Raw genomic sequence first — 21,156 nt, forward strand, 5'->3', positions numbered from 1 at the left:
ACTGAATATGACTTTCATCCAGTCATCCACAGTCCACGATTGCTTTTCCTTAGCCCATTGTAACCTTGTTTTTTTCTGTTTAGGTGTTAATGATGGCTTATGTTTAGCTTTTCTGTATGTAAATCCCATTTCCTTTAGGCGGTTTCTTACAGTTCGGTCACAGACATTGACTCCAGTTTCCTCCCATTCGTTCCTCATTTGTTTTGTTGTGCATTTTCTGTTTTGGAGACATATTGCTTTAAGTTTTCCAGTCTTGACGCTTTGATGTCTTCTTTGGTCTACCAGTATGTTTGCCTTTAACAACCTTCCCATGTTGTTTGTATTTGGTCCAGATTTTAGACACAGCTGACTGTGAACAACCAACATCTTTTGCAACATTGAGTGACGATTTACCTTCTTTTAAGAGTTTTATAATCCTCTCCTTTGTTTCAATTGACATCTCTCATATTGGAGCCATGATTCATGTCAGTCAAGTTGGTGCAACAGCTCTCCAAGGTGTGATCACTCCTTTTTAGATGTACACTAACGAGCAGATCTAATTTGATGCAGGTGTTAGTTTTGGAAATGAAAATTTACAGGGTGATTCCATAATTTTTTCCTCAGAATTGAGTGATTCCATAATTTTTTCCCTCTGCTTGGTCTGAAAAAAATTACCCTTACTGAGTACCACATTTTTTATCTTGATTTCTTTTAGTGTTTCTTAAAGCCCTAAAGTTACTATTTGAAATTACTTAGCTTTGTGCCAACAACATTAAACAACTGAATGAACATCCTCCGAGCCCGGTGATTCCATAATTTTTGCCAGGGGTTGTAGAATGGAGTTTCTGTACAGAGGACGTCCTTATACACAGTACATTGTGCCCACAAATCATGGACCTCAGTGCGGCAGCTCAATCTTGTCATCTCTGTACTGAGACATATAGATTGGAGTTGCTGCTGGGTGTTTTATTATTTCTTGGCAGACATTATACAAGATTACAGCCACAATTCATGAAGAAACAAATTTTGCATGCCAATATTAATAAAAGGTGAGAGGTAGAAAGCTGGGCCACTTTTTTTGTTGTTAAATTAAAAAATTAGTTTTTTTTTATATTATCACTTTTCATAGTTTAAAAACTTACACAAAGCTCTGATTGTTCATGTTTGACAAAATTTTACTTTTCTTGTCTGTCCACCAGTCCTGGTCAGCACCAGCATTTTGAAGAGCGGGTGGACATTATCATAATTTACATCACAAAAGTGGCAAAAATGATCACATAAATGTAGTCTAGCTCCGCCCACTGTTCAGAAATGTCGGTGCTGGGACTGGTAGAAATACAGTAAAAGTCAAATTCGAGCAAAACTGAACAATCAGTGCTGTGTGTAATTATGTATGTCACAAAAAGTGACAATACATATATACATTTATAATTCCTATGCCACTAGATTGGAATCTATGAGGAGCTCCTGGAATTAACTCTATTCTGGAGGTTTCAGTCATGAGCCGTCTAGATTGGATTTGATCCTATGAGGACATCGCTCCAGCAACTCCATTCTAGTCAGGTCAGCAATGAACTGTACAGAATAGAGGCTACAGAGAGATCATCTAAAAATCCACTCCGATCTAGACGGCTCACTACTGTAGTGAATCAGCTAGAATGCAGTTGCTAAAATGAGGTCCTCAAAAAAAAGCCACTCCGATCCAGTGTGGTAAATTATGAGGACTCTCTCGGCTGCGCTCTGTTACATTTATCCCTGCGAGGCTCCGCCACTTTTTGAAAAACTGAATTCCAGTCACCTCAGCACCAAACTGTACAGAATGGAGGCTGCAGAGAGATCCTCAAAAAATCCACTCCGATCTAGACGGCTCACTAGTGAATCAGCTAGAATGGAGTTGCACAAATGAGGTCCTCAAAAAATCCACGCCAATACAATGTTATAAATTATGAGGACTCTGTTGCTGCGCTCTGTTATGTTTCTCCCTGCGAAGCTCCGCTCACTGTTTGAAAAACTTGAATCCAGTCACCTCAGCACCAAACTGTACAGATTGGAGGCTACAAGGAGATCCTCAAAAAACCCACTCCGATCCAATGTTGTAAATTATGAGGACCCTGTCTCTGCACTCTGTTACGCTTCTCCCCGCGAGGTTCCACTCTCTTTAAAAAAATTTTTTATTTCAGTCACCTCAGCACCAAAGTGTACAGAACAGAATGGAGGCTACAGGGAGTTCATCTAAAAAGCCACTCCGATCCAATGTTGTAAATTATGAGGACTCTCTCGGCTGCGCTCTGTTACTTTTCTCCCCGCGAGGCTCTGCCCACTCTCCGAAAAACTCGATTCCAGTCACCTCTGCTCCCAACTGTACAGAATGGAGTTGCTAAAAGAGGTCCAGAAAAAATCCACTCCGATCTAGACGGCTCAATTGTGTGTGAATCAACTAGAATAAAGTTGCTAAAATGAGGTCCTCAAAAAATGCACTACAATCCATTATTGCAAATTATGAAGATGCTGTCGCTTCGCTCTGTTACGTTTATCCCTGCAAGGCTCCGCCCACTCTCGAAAGACTCAATTCCAGTCACCTCAACACGAAACTGTACAGAGTGGAGGCTACAGGAAGATCCTCAAAAAATCCACTCCGATCTAGACGGCTCACTAGTGAATCAGCTAGAATGGAGTTACTGAAATGAGGCCCTCAAAAAAATCCCCTCCGATCTAGACGGCTCACTAGTGAATCAGCTAGAATGGAGTTGCTCAAATGAGGACCTAAAAAAATCCACTCCGATCCTATGTTGTAAATTATGAGGACTGTTGGCTGCACTCTGTTATGTTTTTCCCCGCGAGGCTACACCTACTCTTTGAAAAACTCAATTCCAGTCACCTCAGCACCAAACTGTACAGAGTGAAGGCTACAGGAAGATCCTCAAAAAATCCATTCCGATCTAGACGGCTCACTAGTGAATCAGCTAGAAAGGAGTTGCACAAATGAGGTCCTCAAAAAATCCACTCCAATACAATGTTGTAAATTATGAGGACTCTGTTGCTGCGCTCTGTTATGTTTCTCCCTGTGAAGCTCCGCTCACTCTTTGAAAAACTCGATTCCAGTCACCTCAGTACCAAACTTTGGAGGCTACAAAGAGATCCTCAAAATTTGTGATTATTTATATTACAAAAAGCGATAATAAAATACAAGTTTGATTAATCATGAAAAAAATAAAATTTTGCCCTTTGGAAATACGTAATAAATATAACAGTTTGAGCAAGTACTTAAAAAATAAAAACATGAAATCATTAGAATTATAAAGCTGATATAAATCTACAATGTGTGTGCATTCCAATTCCACTGCATTGCAGGCTATGAGGATCCAGGAATCGGCTCCGTTCTGGACATTGGAGGTGATTTTTTGAGGAACATCACTGTAGAAACTGAACTGTCTATAATGGAGAAGCTGCAGAGAGATCATCAAAAGATCAACTCCGATCTAGTCACCTCACCAGTGAATCAGCTAGAGTGGAGATGCTAAAATGAGGTCCTCAAAAACATGTGACTACAGTGAGGCCTCAAAAATTCAACTCCAATCTAGTCACCTCACCAGTGAACCGTCTAGAGTGGAGATGCTGGAAGGAGGACCACAAAATATCCACACCGATCCAGTCACTTCAGTGCTGAGCCGTCTAGAGTGGAGTTGATAAAATGAGGCCTCAAAAAATCAACTCCAAACTAGATGGCTCACTAGTGAATCAGCTAGAATGGAGTTGATTGTTTGAGGACCACAAATAATCAACTCCAAACTAAATGCAACCATATCGATAATTTGTTTAGAGCGACCCGAACTTGTGACGTCATCCACAAGGCGCCTTCTCTCCACGCGCTTATTAATTTGTAACAGAGCGCGGCTGCCTCAAGTGGTCAAAGGTATAAACTACAACATGAAGTCTATAGTGTGAGAAGCGGTGACCGAGGGGCCGCTGTGTGTGCAATGCAGAGCCATTGTGTGTGCAGTGCAATGCAGAGCCATTGTGTGTGCAGTGCAATGCAGAGCCATTGTGTGTGCAGTGCAGAGCCATTGTGTGTGCAGTGCAGAGCCACTGTGTGAGCAACGCTGAGCCGCTGTGTGTGCAGTGCAGAGCCGTTCTGTCTGTACAGTGCAGAGCCGCTTTGTGTGTGCAGTGCAGAGCCGCTGCTTGCAGTGCAGAGCAGTTGTGTGCGCAGTGTAGAGCCACTTTGTGCATTGCAGAGCCGCTGTGTGCGTGCAGAGGTGCTCTGTGTGTGCAATGCAGAGCCGCTCTGTGTGTGCAGTGCAGAGCCGCTGCTTGCAGTGCAGAGCAGTTGTGTGCTCAGTGCAGAGCCACTGTGTGCATTGCAGAGTCGCTGTGTCTCTATAGTGCAGAGCCGCTGTGTCTGCAGAGCCGCTGTGTGTGCAGTGCAGAGCCGCTGTGTGTGTGTCGAACTGCTGTGTGTGCAGTGCAGAGCCGCTGTGTGTGCAGTGCAGAGGCGCTGTGTGTACAGTGCAGAGCCGCTGTGTGTGCAGTGCAGAGCCGCTGTGTGCAGTGCCACTGTGCGCAGTGCCACTGTGCGCAGTGCAGAGCCGCTGTTTGTGCAGAGCCCCTGTTTGTGCGCAATGCAGAGCCACTGTGTGTGCAGTGCAGAGCCGCTGTTTACAATGCAGAGCCACTGTGCGCAGCGCAGAGACGCTTTTTGTGCAGTGCAGAGCCGCTGTTTGCGCAGTGCAGAGGCGCTCTGTGTGTGCAGTGCAGAGCCGCTGTGCATGCAGTGCAAAGCCGTTGTGTGTGCAGAGCCGCTGTGTGTGTGCAGAGCCACTGTGTGCGCAGTGCAGAGACGCTGTTTGTGTGCAGAGCCACTGTGTGCAATGCAGAGCCACTGTGTGCGCAGTGCAGAGACGCTGTTTGTGCAGTGCAGAGCCGCTGTGTTCGCAGTGCAGAGAAGCTGTTGGCGCAGTGCAGAGCCGTTCTGTGTGTGCAGTGTAGAGCCGTTCTGTGTGTGCAGTACAGAGCCGCTGTGTGTGCGCAGAGCAGAGCCGCTGTGTTCGCAGTGCAGAGCCGCTGTTTGCGCAGTGCAGAGCCGTTCTGTGTGTGCAGTGTAGAGCCGTTCTGTGTGTGCAGTGCAGAGCCGCTGTGTGCGAGCAGTGCAGAGCCGCTGTTTGTGCAGTGCAGAGCCGTTGTGTGCGCAGTGCAGAGCCGCTGTGTGTGCAGAGCCACTGTGTGCGCAGTGCAGTGCCGCTGTGTGTGCAGAGCCGCTGTGTGCAGTGCAGTGCCGCTACATTGCAGAGCCGCTGTGTGTGCGCAGAACCGCTGTGTGTGCAGTGCAGAGCCGCTGTGTGCAGTGCCGCTGTATGTGTGCAGTGCAGAGCTGCTGTGTGTGCAGAGCCACTGTGCGCAGTACAGAGCCGCTGTTTGTGCAGTGCAGAGCCGCTGTGTGTGTGCAATGCAGAGCCGCTGTGTGTGTGCAGTGCAGAGCCGCTGTGTGTGTGCAGTGCAGAGCCGCTGGGTGCAGTGCAGAGCGGCTGTGTGTGCAGTGCAGTGCAGAGCCACCCTATCATGGGCTGTACCTCTGCTCCGTGTAACCTTTCCTGGTTCTGTGTCAGTAATAAGCACTGGTATACATATTGGATGTCTGTTGGATGAATGCTCATCCTTCTGATCTCTCCTATCGGCATATATTGGGAAAATTAAAGGGGTCGTCCACCTCCTGGGACAATTTATTTTTAACTTAACATGTATTTGGGGTAAAAATGATTTGTGTAATTCAGTTTCATAACAATTTGCACCGTTTGCTTTTATGGGCTTTTTGATTCTCTGCACATTTAACTCTGATGTGGTCTGAGGTCATAAATCAGATAAAAGACAAATAAAAAAACAACACAGACAAGGCCTTGTGCACACCATGTGTTTAATCTCAGGCGAACCCTGAGTTTTTTGAGCAGAAAATGCTTCAGGAAACTCTTTTTTTTTTCTGAAGAGTTTCTTGTTTCATTTTTTTTCTGTCATTTCCTGAGAGTTTTTCCCAGCGGTTTTGGCTGCCGACGTTTATTTGGAGGGTTTTCCACCATTTTTGTGATGTCTTTTTTTTTCTGTTGTTCTCCAGTCAATTTTTTTATTTACTCTTGAGAAATTATGAAACTGTTAGTAAAACTTTCCCAAAGATGTCCAGCAGTCTTCCAGACGTCTTTTGAGCTTTTCCATTGATTTGTATTGTAAAGCACAAAATGTTGCTGCTAAGGGCAGCTTCGTCAGGGGTCCCTTAGCAGCGACACATGTAGGGTTCTTACCCTCCACAGGTATATTGCCTTGGTTCATCTTGTAAGACTTGACTTTTCTTCAGCACTGATGACTGCCTTGAACTTGTACTAAATTGTGAGGAGCCTTATGTTCAGGCTCGTATATGTCTAATGTGTTTGCCACTCATATTTTGCATCATGTTTTGCATCTGTTTCAATCAGTCATAGTATATATGATTCTCTTATGATACTCATGGTGAATTATCCAATTTAATATATACCTGCTGAAGAGATAATTTTTTTGGACTATATGTTCTGCAGGACGGGTATCTACCACTATTTGGTTACCATGATGACTGTAGCGGACGTCATGACAACCTTGCAAAACTACTGTATGTCAATATACTGTTTATTTCAGCAAAGCGTGTTAGATATGGTCAGGAACAATATGGCGCCATTATAGTCTTCACTGGAGAGAATAATGATGAAGGAAACTTTGGGAGGTTGAAGACTTATGTTTTAAATAATTGGAGACCCCCCCCAGGGGATGTAATGTCCCAAATCATTATCACCTTTGTGATTTCTCTATATTTGGGAGTTTTTGATGTGAAAAGCACTATTTTTCCATCATTCATGTCTCCTAATAAAAATTCTCTGATTTCAGTTCCCTTAATAGCTTTATACGAGCGAAACCACAAACATCGAGTAATTCACCTTCTGACGTCTGAAGAGGAACCAGAAGATTAGAGACATCACAAGATGAAGATAAGGCAAGAGTAAGGCTATGTGCCCACGTTGCGGAAATGAAGCGGAAAATTTGCGCTTCATTTCCACATGTCCTTTCCCAGAAAAACGCATGCGGAATTTCGCAAGCGTTTATCGCGCGTTTTCGACATGCGGAATTGCCTTGCTTTTTTTAGTGCAATGAAAAGGCAATTCCGCATGCGGAAACGCAAAATTAATTGACATGCTGCGGATTTTTGTGCGCATCAAAAACGCTGCGGAAAAATCCGCAGCATGGGCATAGAACTTGCAGATTCTCATTGGGGACCATGGGGTGCGGATTAACAAGCGTTTTACAAGCGTTTCCACTGCGGAAATTCTGCATCAAATACGCTTGTAAAACGCTACGTGGGCACATACCCTTACAGTATGATCACATTGTGTCTTTTTCCTTCTGTCAAAAACATCCATTTTAAAGTGGAAGATGCTTCATTAATCCCTCATTTCTGGTGTTTTCTCAGTGTCTTGTAAATCTGAGCAATTTATGCTCGTTAGCTGAACTGCTTTGACGTTTTTTTTTGCCCGCGTTTTTAGATTTAGTTTTTTCACCGTTTTTTTGACGACTTTTTATCGTCATTTTGCACTCAAAAGAAGACACCCAGGCATCTTCCAGGCGGTTTTTAGCCTTCCAATTGATAATCTTTTAGTATAAATTTAATTAACCCCTTTATGTCCTTAGATGTATTGGTACGTCCAAGGTCGCATCCCTCCCTTTGATGTGGGCTCCGGCGCTGAGTCTGCATCCTTCCTGGCACATGACCACTGATTTGAACAGCTGTCATGTGCCCCTAACAGCCGATCCACCCATGGCTGTTAACATGTTAAATGCCGCTGTCAAACTCTGACAGTGGCATTTAACTCTCACAAACCGGATGTGCATCATACAGTGCATCATGTGCATCATGACAGGGGTTCCACCCAGCTGAACCTCTGTCACGTGATTGTGGGGCGCCGATGGGTTGGCATGAAAACCGGGGATCTGCAGAAGACCCCCGTGCTTGTCATTGCAGATCTCCTATGAACGCCACCCCCGTGGCCGGCGTTCATGGAAGATGATATCTCGGCGCTTAAAAAATAAGTCCTCATGCGGCCCCAGATCCCAAAAAATGGAGACGTTACAGGTCTCTGAAAATGGTGTCATTTGTGTTTTATCATTTAATTAAAAATTCTTAGAAAACAGTAAAAAAAGTAAAAGATTCCAGAGATCTCCTTCCGGTGTTTTTGGAAACGGAAAGTAAAAAAAAAAAAGTACGGAAAAAGATGCAATACATACCTTAACACACAACAAGACTAAAACATCAAAAAGATATGGCCTTACAAGACAAGACAAAGACAGACATTGCAAGACGTGCTAAAGACAGACATTGCAAGACGTGCTAAAGACAGAAATCCCAAGACGTGCTAAAGACAGAAATCCCAAGACGAAGTCTAGACAGAAATCCGAAGACGGGATAAAGACAGAAATCCCAAGACAAGGTAAAGAGAGAAATCCAAAGACGAGATAAAGTCAGAAATCCGAAGACGAGATAAAGACAGAAATCTGAAGACGGGGTAAACAGAGAAATCCCAAGACAAGATAAAGAGAGAAATCCCAAGACGAGATAAAGAGAGAAATCCCAAGACGAGGTAAAGAGAGAAATCCCAAGACGAGGTAAAGAGAGAAATCCCAAGACGAGGTAAAGAGAGAAATCCCAAGACGAGGTAAAGAGAGAAATCCCAAGACGAGATAAAGACAGAAATCCCAAGGCGAGGTAAAGAGACAAATCCCAAGACGAGGTAAAGAGAGAAATCCCAAGACGAGATGAAGACAGACATTGCAAGAAAAGACAAAGACTATAGACAGGGTTCTCCCGTTTCCTCCCACACTCCAAATACATACTCAAGGGATTGTTCAGTATTGGAAAAACTTGGTTGTCTGATTTTACAAAAATCTGCAACATGTGAACGCCACTTAAAACTGAATGTCACAGATCAGCATGCAATCATATTTTTCCAATCCTGGAGAATCTTTTTGATTAATTTTATTTATTTTAATGAATTGCAAGTAATTTATTATATATAACAGCATAACTTATCATTGTATATAGATACATTATTATCATTATTGTTTCACAGCATATTGCTAATAAATAATTTTTAACAAGAACCGGTTCCGCTGTCTTTCTTCTCCAGGATTATTTTATCACACAGTTACCAGGATGAATATAGACGATAATTCTCCATATTCCTGACTAGTCCCCCTGTCCATCATTCACTCTCCAGGTCCACCATGTCCGGCCGATAATGTAAGGCTGTGGTGACAGATTATAATATTTCACTACAGCCAGAAATGCAATATCAGAGAAGGAAATGTAAAATTCCTAGTCACACATTGCATTATCCTCCGGGAACAAACGTTGGAAATATCGGAAGTGCCACCATATGAATTAGTAATGGCCTCAGTGACACTTTTAAAGTAATAAAACCACTTCAGTGCCTGCTTAAAAAAATAAATAAAGCCCTTTAATGGGATTGTTCAGTAGTGAAGGGAGTTAAAATCAACCTTTCGTTAATGGTAAGTTGGTTATGGCGAGGAATCGGCTCTTCTCTAAAAATAAAGGATTGGTTTAAATTGGTTTAAAGAAAATTAAAAGATGGACCAAATAATAAAAAAAGGAAATGTTTCCAGTGTGGTAGAACGGCTTGCTCAGCTGTACACGGAGGTAGACACCTAACACTGTCTCGTTTATGACATTTTTAATAAACCAATCCAAACCTTGAGTTCATAAAGTAAACACAGCCCATTCAGCATAAACAGCAAAGCAAAATAAAAGATACAGCACAGGCCGTATATCGACCAGGGTCCGGCCACTCAGGGTTAATGTTACACGCACGCCTCTAGGTTCAGATAGGGCGAGACGGGTTTCATGAATTGTTTCGAATCCTGGGGGAACCATTACTCAGGGCGACCATAGGCGGCAGCTTCTCTCAGACACACGATAGATTCAATTGCTGACCAGACACATCTGACAAGTCTTTTTAAACAGTTTAACAGTGGAATTTAATCTGAAGCAGGGCCAGTGCAATTCAGGGATATTACAGCAACAATTTTCATTACAGTACAGTCTGAGTTTCTTGAGCAACCGGCTCCAGTAACAATACAGTAGATTCTTCACAACGCACAGTATTACAGTCTCTTCAGTAGCATAATTCACCATCACCATAGATTACGTCTCTTAGCAGCACACTTCTATGTATACACAACCACAGGCTTTTCCTTCACAAGGACACAATAGTACAAAGCATTCTTTATCCTGCATGGAGATGGAGAGCGGGATGGTTTGATGAGGGAGATGATCCCTGTTACACAATTCCTTCCAGTCCTTATTTCCTGCCCGATAAAACTCTGCACTGTTAGTTAAGGGAGGTTATCTGTGTTTAGTTTCTCTCCTGATCTGAATCCTGTCCAGTTGCCTTCTGTCAGATACAGATAACACACTACCTTTCTCTTCATCTTCAGCAAGACTACAATAACAAGCTCCCCACAATCCTACTGGGGCTCTGCTAAAACACTCCCTGTCTCCTATGACTGTGTTAACCACTCTAGTTGCTGGATGCTTCTGAAGCAAAACACTTCCTGTCTCATGTGCTTGTGTTATTTGTAACAGTTGCTGGATGCTTTTGAAGCAATGGCACTGCTTCTGCATGTCACACTCTTCCCTCCTTTTTGAATGTCATCCTCGACATTCGTCTTAATTAGTCAATCTGACCAATTCTGAGACAGTGGTGAAAGTTGAGTAACTTTATATACAAATTGGCATTGTCAAATTGGCATAACATTTATAAACATTTATAGCAACCTATTCTATGACCTTTTTCTTGTAGTACTCCTGTAAGAAATAAACAATTAACACAATCAGCGTCTATTCAGCTGGAGCTTTTCGTAGGTCTTCAACCAGCTCTCTCTCTCACTAGGCCTTAACAATTCTTTGTTTCTACAAAGTCTTTTAAGGAAAATCAAAGCATGAAAACAAGTCTTTCCACCTGGCAACATCTTCCATACTGCCTCTCGGTGGTGAATACCACTCCAGTGGGCTTACCTGGTCCGTAGGCAGAGGTACCTGTTTCCAGTTGACAGTCCTTGGCACTTGACTCGGTTCACCAAGTGTCTCATACGTCAGCATCACAAGCCTCCTCACTTCTCGAGTCGACATCCTCCTGGTGGGCTGTTCCTCAGATGATACCACGGGTTCTTCGGTCACAGGAGTTTGTTCCACCGCACTCATTTCCCGTGCTTCCTCAGATGCTCCTGGAACTGCCTCTGTAAGTTCCTGTACTTCTCCGGAATCGCCTGGTTCCACACGGTCTGGTGATTCCGCTTCTCCTGAGTGTCGATCGGTCTCTCCAGTGACCGGTGTTCAATCATCAGATCTGAATTGGACTTCATCTGTACTCCTTGGTACAAACTCTGGAGCCTCGGGACTTAGTTCACTCTCCTGAGGATGGTACATCCCTCTCCTTGCCAGTCCGAGAAATACAACAGTGTGCTCTTCTTCATCGGAACTTTCAAGGTCACTATCCACCATCGGAGCTTCAATCTGTAGTGGTCTCTTAGTCGATCTCGGTCAATGTCGGTCTGCTTCTGGGAAGTCGTGTTGTGGTGGGAGATAATCACAAAGTAGTAATAAATTCCGATGGACTTTTCTGGTTTTCTGGTCCCCTCTTTCCAATTGTTTTTCATACGCTGGACTGTCATTGGCTTTCCTCTTTAAGACCACATACACCTTGTCTGCCCAGTACGAACAAAGTTTTCCTGGACCACCTTTCTCACGTTCGTTCTTGACTAGCACCCGGCTTCCTATTACCAATTCTGCTCCATAACATTTTCGATCATAGTACTCCTTACTCTTGCTCTGTCCTTGCGTAACTACTTTGGACACTATGTTGTATGCCTCGGCCATCCGTTCCTTCCATTTCCGAACGTACTCAGGATACGTTCTGTAAGTCTTGGCGATCGTCCATACAATGGGAAGAAGGGTGAGTAACCTGTTGCATCACTTTTTGTACAGTTAGAGGCATGTACCACTTTTGACAGAGAACTCTTCCAGTCTTTCTTCTCGTTAGCTGTTAAAGTGCACAACATCGTCAATAATGTCCAGTTAAAATGTTCCACTTGTCCATTACTCTCTGGGTGATAGGGCGTTGTGTGGGATCTCTGAATCTACAGTACTTTCCTAGCTTGGCAAAGAGATGGTTCTCAAATTCTCTTTCTTGGTCGTGGTGTAACCTCGTAGGGAACACAAACCTCAAAGCAAAATCATTGAAGATCTTCTCTGCTGCTGTTCGACCAGCTTTATAGGTGGTGGCATATGCTTGGGCAAATCGAGTAAAATGGTCCATCATCACCAATATGTATTCATAACCACCCTTGCATGTAGATGTAGAAAGTCTATTGAGACCATCTCAAACAGATACGTAGTTTGTATGTCACCCATAGGTGCCCGGGTTGATGTGTTGGGACGTTTATCTTTCAGACACCCACAATCCCTGGTCACATGCCTCTCAATATCTCTCTGCATGTACGGCTACGGCCAGAAAAAACGTTCATGGATCAAGTTGGTTGTCCTGTCCACTCCCAGGTGTCCCATGTTTTCATGGAGTTCTTTGAAGACCAACCTATGGAATACTCTAGGTAGTACCAACTGCTGGTTTTGTCCTCCTTTACGATACAGGATACCGTCTGCACTGAGGTAGAGCTTCATCCATTCTTTAACTAAAACAGATACTGCTGGTGACTCATTATCTCTCTCCCGTTTACTTGGAAACCGATTTTGGTCCACATAAAGTAGTATTCTACCAATTATCTGATCTTCCCGTTGTGCTCTACGGATTTTTGCTTTTGGTAGTTGTTGAATGGACAGGGGGTGATCTTGTTCTCTCACTTTTATGGTGGTTTCCACCGTCAACGGACACCACAATGGTGTGTCTTCCTCTTGATAAGCTTGCACTGCTTGGGTAGTGCTCTCAATTGTTACCAGACTGACTTCCTCCGAGCATTCTTGCATGAACTCCTCAGGATCTAGTGGCATTCTCGACAATCCGTCAGCATCCGCATTGCATTTTCCTGGCCATTACTTGATGCTGAAATTGAAGTCAGCTAGTTCAGCGACCCATCTCTGACCCATTGCATTCAATTTGGCTGTAGTGAGGACATAGGTCAAAGGGTTGTTGTCAGTGTATACCTCAAACTCTGCTGTAGTAGAGATAATTATTTTTCTCCGTGGCTGTTGTTGTGTGACGCCTCAAAGCCTCCTGTAAGCCCTTACCCTGGGAGATGGGGGACTCGGAGTCGGGTCCTGTGATGGAGAGATGGGGTGCAGCCGTGGCCCGGACACGACCCGTGCCCAGGGCCGTCACATTAAAACAAAAAGATGGTACGGGCTTATCCAGGTTGAGTGGCTGATCTCGACTACGCCAGCTGTGGCACCTGGTGAAGGCCACCAGCGCTGCTGCAGTCCTCTGAGGCGGGATGTTACGGCAGCCATCATTGTTGCTACTCCCCACAAGCGGAGCAGGGCCTCAGGGCAGAGAGACAGGACGGCGGGGGTAGTAGTCTAGGAGTTCTGGTGCTGCGTGGTGCAGTGTAGTGCAGAATAAAGAGTCTGGAGGCCATAGGGGTTAACTTCCAGGGTTTTTACTCATGTTGAAGAGTACAGCTGCAAGGCTTCTCCCTGCTCCTCGCGGAGTTCTGCGGTCACCATGAACGAGGGTCCAACAACCTCCGAGTAAGTCCAGTGTTAAATCAGGACCCCGCACCAGAGTGTTCCTAAACTTCAGACCTGGTCCTTTCCTGTCTGTGTGTGTGTAGATAGGCCAGGTCTCCCTCTGAACTTCTCTCAGAAACAGGGTATGGGTGGCAGCTTTGCTCCTTCCGATACCCGGTGGGATCCTCAGGGCCTACCGGGCTTTCCCGACCAGGACGTAGAGTAGCAAGGTCGGGTGTCGGGGGCCGGTACCCCTCTTGCAGCCGGAATCCCTCTGAATATATCAGGTCGGCGAGGACAGGTGGCGTACACCGCTCCGTGGGATCCATTTGTGGTGGAGCTACACTCTTAAGCTCCGGGCCTTCTTGGTCATGATCCTTGACCGGGTTGAGACATACATTATCTGCAACCTGCCCCTCGACCCAAGGCCAAGGTACGAGGGCTGTGTCTCCATCCGCTGCAGGTCGACACAGGATCCACGTTCAGGGTGGGAGATCACAATCAAAAGAACCACGAGCCAAGATGGCTGTGCATTAAATATGAAATATTAAGTGTCACTAAAATGTGAGTCCTCCACCCTCACCCACTAAATGGTTCCCCTAGCTCTTGGTTCCCCAGTCTCCCTGTAACCAGGAGGGCAGCACCTAATGCATTCTAGCCCCCTCTGGTGGGAGAAGTGTGGTGCTGGATGTGGAGGTTGGGTCCTGACCATCACACTGTTCTTACCTCAGAGGAGGAACACTACACCCTATTACAGAAGTGCAGCATCCCTGTGGCGGTCGAACCCTCAGGGGCGCCACAGTTGACTCTGTCGTCCCACTCCAAGAGGAGTTATAGTGGGGCGGCAATCCTGGAGAAGTTCCGAATGTAAGTACAATAGTAGGAGAGGAATCCTAATAACTGCCTCAACTCCCCGACAGTAGAGAGCCGCTTGTCTTTTAAGGCCAATACCGGAGCGATTTCTGCTGGGTCCATGGTATATCCTTCTCCAGACACAATTATCCCTAGAAATCGAACTTGCCTTTTGAACAGTTCACACTTCCTTGGGGTCAACTTAACTTCGTGTTGTTGATACCGCTGTAATACGGTCCTCACATGTTCAACATGCTCCCGGAAGGTTTTGCTGTGTACCACATTATCATCCAAGTACGGCTGGCAGATATTGTCCCTCAATCCTTCCAAATAGGTCTCCATGCTCCTCAGAAATTCTGCTGGAGCTGAACTGAGCCCAAACGGTATGCGGATTCACTCATATAAGCCCACAGTGTGATGAATGATGTCAAGGGTCTACCGGACTCTTCAACAAACCCTTGATGGTATGCTTTACCCTGATCGGGGACAGAGAACCAGGTATTTCCTGATATGCTATTCAGCATATCTTGAATCTTCGGTATCGGGTGCCGATCAGGTTCTGACTTTCGGTTTAGTTCCCAGTAATCACAGCAGAGTCTCAAAGTACCGTCTTTCTTCCTAACACAAACAATAGGAGAGGAATAAGACGACTTCGACTTTTGGACCCAACCTCTGTTGATTAGATCTTGTAAATACTCTTTCACTTTATGGTGTAATGGTTTCGGCACAGACATGTAACTTCTGGTTACTGGGGTCGTGTCTTTCAAATTGATTTTCAATTGCAATGATGGGATACAGCCTATATCAGAGTCATCTTTAGAGAATGCATGACACTCTTCTCTCAGTATCTGTTTTGCTACCACTCGATTTTCAGCACACAAGTGTTCCAGGGATACTGGGCGATCCCAAGAACATGAGGTGGGTCGTGCAATTTCCTCTCCTGGCAACTCCTGTTCCTTGGTGGAGAGACTGAATTCACGGTAGACCCCTGGACGGGTCTCACACTGGCTGGATATACCATTTTAACGCTTTCAATGTGACCTAACACAGCCTTTGGATCCAGTCTAATTTCGTGTATTGTAGTATTCATCACCGGTACTGTCACTCAAGCAAATCCACCAGTAGGAATCGTAAGTACAGTCTGACCTTGAACTAGGCCTTCCGGAATTTCTGAGGAGTCTTTTGGCACGAACAGTCTTTTCTGGACTTTTCTTCCCGGTTCTACCCAGACCTCACAACTCACCCCCGCCATTTGGTTTGCAGGGATGATGGCTGGGCGCCAGCCTACCTTGACCTCTCTTAGGTCCATTGTATTCTGTGCTTCTTTACTCTATGAACCACATTTTCCGCCACGGCGTTGGGTATGGCAAGCAATGTGGCAATTGCATCCACCACCAGCGTCCCTGACCTGTGTTTCGTGATGACCTCACTGATTACATTATAACCCAGGATAGGATCCTCTGCCACGTTCTGATCACTGGTCATGAGAAAATGTACCAAAAGCTCAATGGTGTTGCTGTTCTTCGTTGCCCTCAGCTGGAAAGTCACTTCCACCCAGCCTATGAAAGGGATTTTGGTCTGGTTGACAGCTTTGCCGTGGAGTTCCACTGGTCCTAAGAGTTATTTTAACGACCAAAGGCATGTATGTAGCAGGTAGCGCCTTCTCCATTCTTCATTTAAAAGGCTCGCTTGGGCTCCTGTGTCCCACAGTGCTTTTACCAGAAGTCCATCTAGCTGGCACTGTATAAAGCACCTTTCACCGATTAGGCTGATAAGGCTATCTTTACTGACTGAGGGATCCTCCTCCCAGGAGTACATCATTTGACCTCCACACTGCGCATTAAGTAACTGATGCCCCTGTCTCTCTTGCAGCTGTTGTAGACGGGAACACACTTGGGGATAGTACTGACGCAATTGTTTTACCTCATGCGAAGTTCTGGGGTTTGGTGAGATTAGGATTTGCTTCTGGGGCCTCCTCCGTGTCGCCGTTACCAGTCGCCCTGCACTGGCAAACTCCTGTCTTTTAACCCAAACAACCGTGACCATTGGCATTCCTTGGCATAATGTCCTTCCTCACCACATTTTAGACAGTGGACACACACCGTACTCCGATTTGATGAACGGCACGCTTCACAAGCCAGGTATCTTCTGTTTTGGAACCCATTCCTGGGTCTGAGGGATACAGGTTCTGGCCTGGAACGAATCAACTTTTTCACCTCAATCAATTTGGCTCACAGTTCTCCTATTACTTCCTCCCAGGCGGTCCTCTCTTTTGTTCGTGATTTAAGGTTCCCTCTCGGAGGTGGTACTGGGGGTCTCCATGATGATCTTCGGACTGGCCACTGGGGGTCTCCAACTTTAGCTGACTAATTTTGGTGATTTTAGGAGCAGAGCCTTTCTTTAACTTCTGTTCGCTCTCTGACTCCAAACTAGCTGCCACATTCATTTTTTCAATTAGGACTTCGTCCAGAATACCAGGATCTTCTAGGTACTGTTTCAGCTGCAACTTGATGTCTTTGCTGATTAACCCCATTCCCAATGATTTCAAGAGCTTCTTCTGGACTTGTCCAGCATCAAACTTCTCCGCTTCTACATCTCTGCATGCAAACAACAGTCTATCCTTCAGTTCAATTGCTCTGAACAAGAAACTTTGGGGTGATTCATTATTTTTCTATGAGAGGTTAATGAGTCGGTGAAACAATTCTGAAGTACTCTCTTCTATATAGTGCCTTTTAAAATCATCTTCAGCTGTTGCAAGGTCAATTGACTTTTCATTTGTAGCATACTACGGAGGTTCAGTCCTGGGCTGATCGCTTTCACCACCCCCTCGTCGATCTCATATGACTGGTAGCCTTTCTGTAAACCTGCATCAATCTGGTGCATCAAGTTCATATAAGACAGTCTCTCTTTCTGTTCACACTCTCCAATCTGTCCCAGGATCTTGAATTCTTTCTTTATGGTGATTTGTGGTGTTAGAGAGGACTGTCTTCCTGATTTATCTAACCCGAGCAGGGTAAAGGTTCTGTCTGAGTCTGTCACCCGTTCAGAGGTTTTGGATGATTCCTGCAGGGCTGTTAGGGCTTTGAATTGTTCTTTCAATTCCTTTAGTTCTGTCTGCGGACAGAGATTCCTGCTTTTGGTAATTGTTCCCGCCCCTCCATCCTCCAGCTTCTACCTGGTTGGAAACTGTGTTAGCTCCTGGAGGAACGTCCCCATGATGTCTTCAGCTTCTTTCTCCCCTAGCTCATTCATTTTTACATTAATGGCAACTAACAGTTGCCTGCGGTTGTGTGCTTTAGAAATCTGTTCTTCTGACATCTTTATATGTTCTGCTACTGTTCTCAATTCTTCACAGGTTAACTGAAGAAGCAGCTCACTAATTCTGTCCATTTGTATTTCCACATCCATTGCTGCTAGTGAGTTTTCTTTAGGGCTGGTCCCCTTTAACTGGTGCAGCAGAGTTGAATTGAGGTGCTGTGCTGCTGTGTTTTTCCAGACACTTTTCCTCTTCTCCCTCTACACGCTAATTCCTGCTCAGGATTCCCCGTACGGGCCATCAATGTAACACGCACGCCACTAGGTTCAGATAGGGCAAGACGGGATTCATTAATTCTTTGGAATCCTGGGGGAACCATTACCCAGGGCAACCATAAACGGCAGCTTCTCTCAGGCACACGATAGATTCAATTGCTGACCAGACACATCTGACAAGAGTCTTTTTAAACAGTTTAACAGCAACAATCTTCATTATCGTACAGTCTGAGTTTCTTGAGCAACTGGTTCCTCACTGCTCCATATTGTCCCCAAAGCTCTCACCTTTCCATACGGTCCCCTCACGCTCCCATCTCTACATATTTTGTCCCCAAAGCTTTCACCTCACCATACTGTCCCGCCGTGCTCCCATCTCTACATACTGTTCCTCCACTTCTATATCCTCTAGCCCCCATTTCTCCATATTGTCCCCTAAGCTCCCACCTCTCTATACTGTCCCCCCACTTCTTCATATTGTACACCCATTTCTGCATACGGTCCATCCAGGCTCCCATTTCTCCATACGGTCGCCCCACACTCCCACCTCTCCATAATGTCTCCCACTCATCCATATTGTCCCCCACTTCTCCATACAATCCCACCACACTCCCACTTCTCCATATGGTGCTCAGATGCTCCCAATTCTCCATTCTGTTCCCCCATATTGTCCCCCATGCCCCCACCTCTCCATACTGTCTCCGCACTTCTTCATATTGAAAACCCATTGGGCTGGGAAGATGAGCTCTCCCCTCCTCCCAGCGCTGCAGTGTTGCTCAGACTTATTCACGTCTAAGAGACATGAATACATCTGAGCACAGGGAAAAGGGAGCCAGCAGCGAGCAACATGCTGTGCAGCCCTGGCTTAACCATATCAGAGCGCTGTGCACTCCGATATAGTTAAGGGTAGCATAGCTCTGGGTGGTTGCCCCGTGGTGGGCCTCCCATGAGCACGGGGCCCAGGGCGACCATACCCTCTGCCCCCCAGTAGCTATGCTACTGCGTCTTGTAGATCGATCGTAGCACTGGTGAACGTTTGTCCTATCAGAGGAATTGTTGATCTAATAGACTCCCTTTTGAACCTCCTGTATATAATGTGCTGGTTCAAGGGATTCAGGTTTATTATAATTCGGTGGGGCCCACTTGGTTTCTTTATCAGAAAAAGACAGGAATAATGTCTCCTGTTTTTTCTCTTTCCAGAAATAGGGAGAATACCCCCAAGGATAGTAGGTTTTTCAGACCAGATATTATGGTGTCTTGAAGTTTTGGAGAGGAGAGGAGAGTTGTGTTATTTTCACTCTCTGTGGGGGATAGGAGGCGAACTCTATTTTTACTCCTTCTTGGACTGATTTTAGGGTCCATGAGTTCGTATATAACCTGCACCATTGGGGAGGGAATCCAGAGATACGACTCCCTAGGATTGTCTTGGCGTCATGGTTTAATTTGACGTTGGCCTTGGGAGAGAAATACATTTCTGCCTCGTCCACTTTTTGGATAGCTCCATCTGCCTGACTTTCCTTTTCCTCTGTAGTGAGGAGGCTGTTTCTTGGGAAGGCCGAAAGGATCTCTTTCTTGAGCTTTTAGGTTCAGGCAGGGATTTATTCTTAGAAAAATAGCCCAAGTACTACAAATTGAGTGTGGGCAAGGGAACAGAATCCCCCCCGACACCCTCAAATACCGACTCCAAGGCAACATTTTTTTACTAGGAGAAAAACAGAGTCATCATGGTTTTTTAAAAAAAAGACACATATTTTATTAACAATCAGTTAAAACAAGTGTTATAATCAAAAAACAAAAGGAAATTAATAAAGAGCAAGTGAAAAGCAAGGTGGACAATGAAATATCCACATAAGCCCAAACAGACCTGCCTCAATATTAGATGCTTAATCAAAAATAGACACAACTCTTATGACTGGAAAAAAGGATTTTTCCATAAGAGTAGAAAGACCGCTGCACCTAAGATTTTCAACCAATACAGTGAAAATTGCATAAATAATAGGCCAATAATTTATCTCAATGGAGTATCAAAATTGAAGAGCTGTCGTTAAACTGAACACCTAGTGGCGCACTATAGTATACTGAAAAAAGAGAACAAGCATCAAAGACAGACCCATCAATTAAGGTGCAGCGTGAATGTTAATATAAACTATAGAGTTGGACAGATAGAGGAGCATCTCCACATATTCCCTCCCTTCCCCCAATCTCCCACTCCTACAAAATGAAAGGAGGGGAGAGTGACCTCTTAGGCATATTAACATAAAGTGCCAGAAAGGGCATGTCACTAAAATTGGCAGTGGGGGAGATGTTGTTCTTACCAGAGGTGGTGGTGGGCAGTCAGTGGGCTTTAGGACAAACCACGTGCGTCCCCGACGCGCGTTTCGCGGCGACTACGGCCGCTTTCTCAAGGGGCGGTGAAAATAATGGGAAGCAGGCACCCTTTTTGAATCATTAGTGCCGGTCACGTGAGCGATCACGTGACCGGTCACATGTGTGATGGGGGCGTGCACTGGTGCCCTAACGACGCGAAGCTGGCGCATGCGGCCGCCGTAACCCGCGCCAGACCACGCCCCCAGGCCGTCAAGACACCATCGCGCACGCGCGGGCACGCCGCTCAAAGAGCGGAGGTGCCCGACCGTGCGCGGACGTCTTTATTAATTTCCTTTTGTTTTTTGATTATAACACTTGTTTTAACTGATTGTTAATAAAATATGTGTCTTTTTTTAAAAAACCATGATGACTCTGTTTTTCTCCTAGTAAAAAAAAGGGATTTATTCTTGTCTGAAGCCTTCTGTAGTTTGTCGTCAAGAGCTGGTCAGAACATGTATTTTCCCTTAAAGAGAATAGAACACATACTGAATTCGATAAGACTAACGATCTTGCCGCCACTCTTACCGCCAATACGTCTGACAGAAATTCCGTGGCTTTTTGGAGGAGAGGTAAAGACGCTAGAAAGTCTTCTCTGGAAGTAACCGCAGAAAGATGTTCTAGTTGTATAAGCCAATGAGATATTGATCGTGCTACGCATGTGGAGACGA

This window comes from Phyllobates terribilis, unplaced genomic scaffold (genome assembly GCF_046119375.1).
Source record: "Phyllobates terribilis strain yellow unplaced genomic scaffold, ASM4611937v1 Scaffold_2__4_contigs__length_985480577, whole genome shotgun sequence".
NCBI lineage: Eukaryota > Metazoa > Chordata > Amphibia > Anura > Dendrobatidae > Phyllobates > Phyllobates terribilis.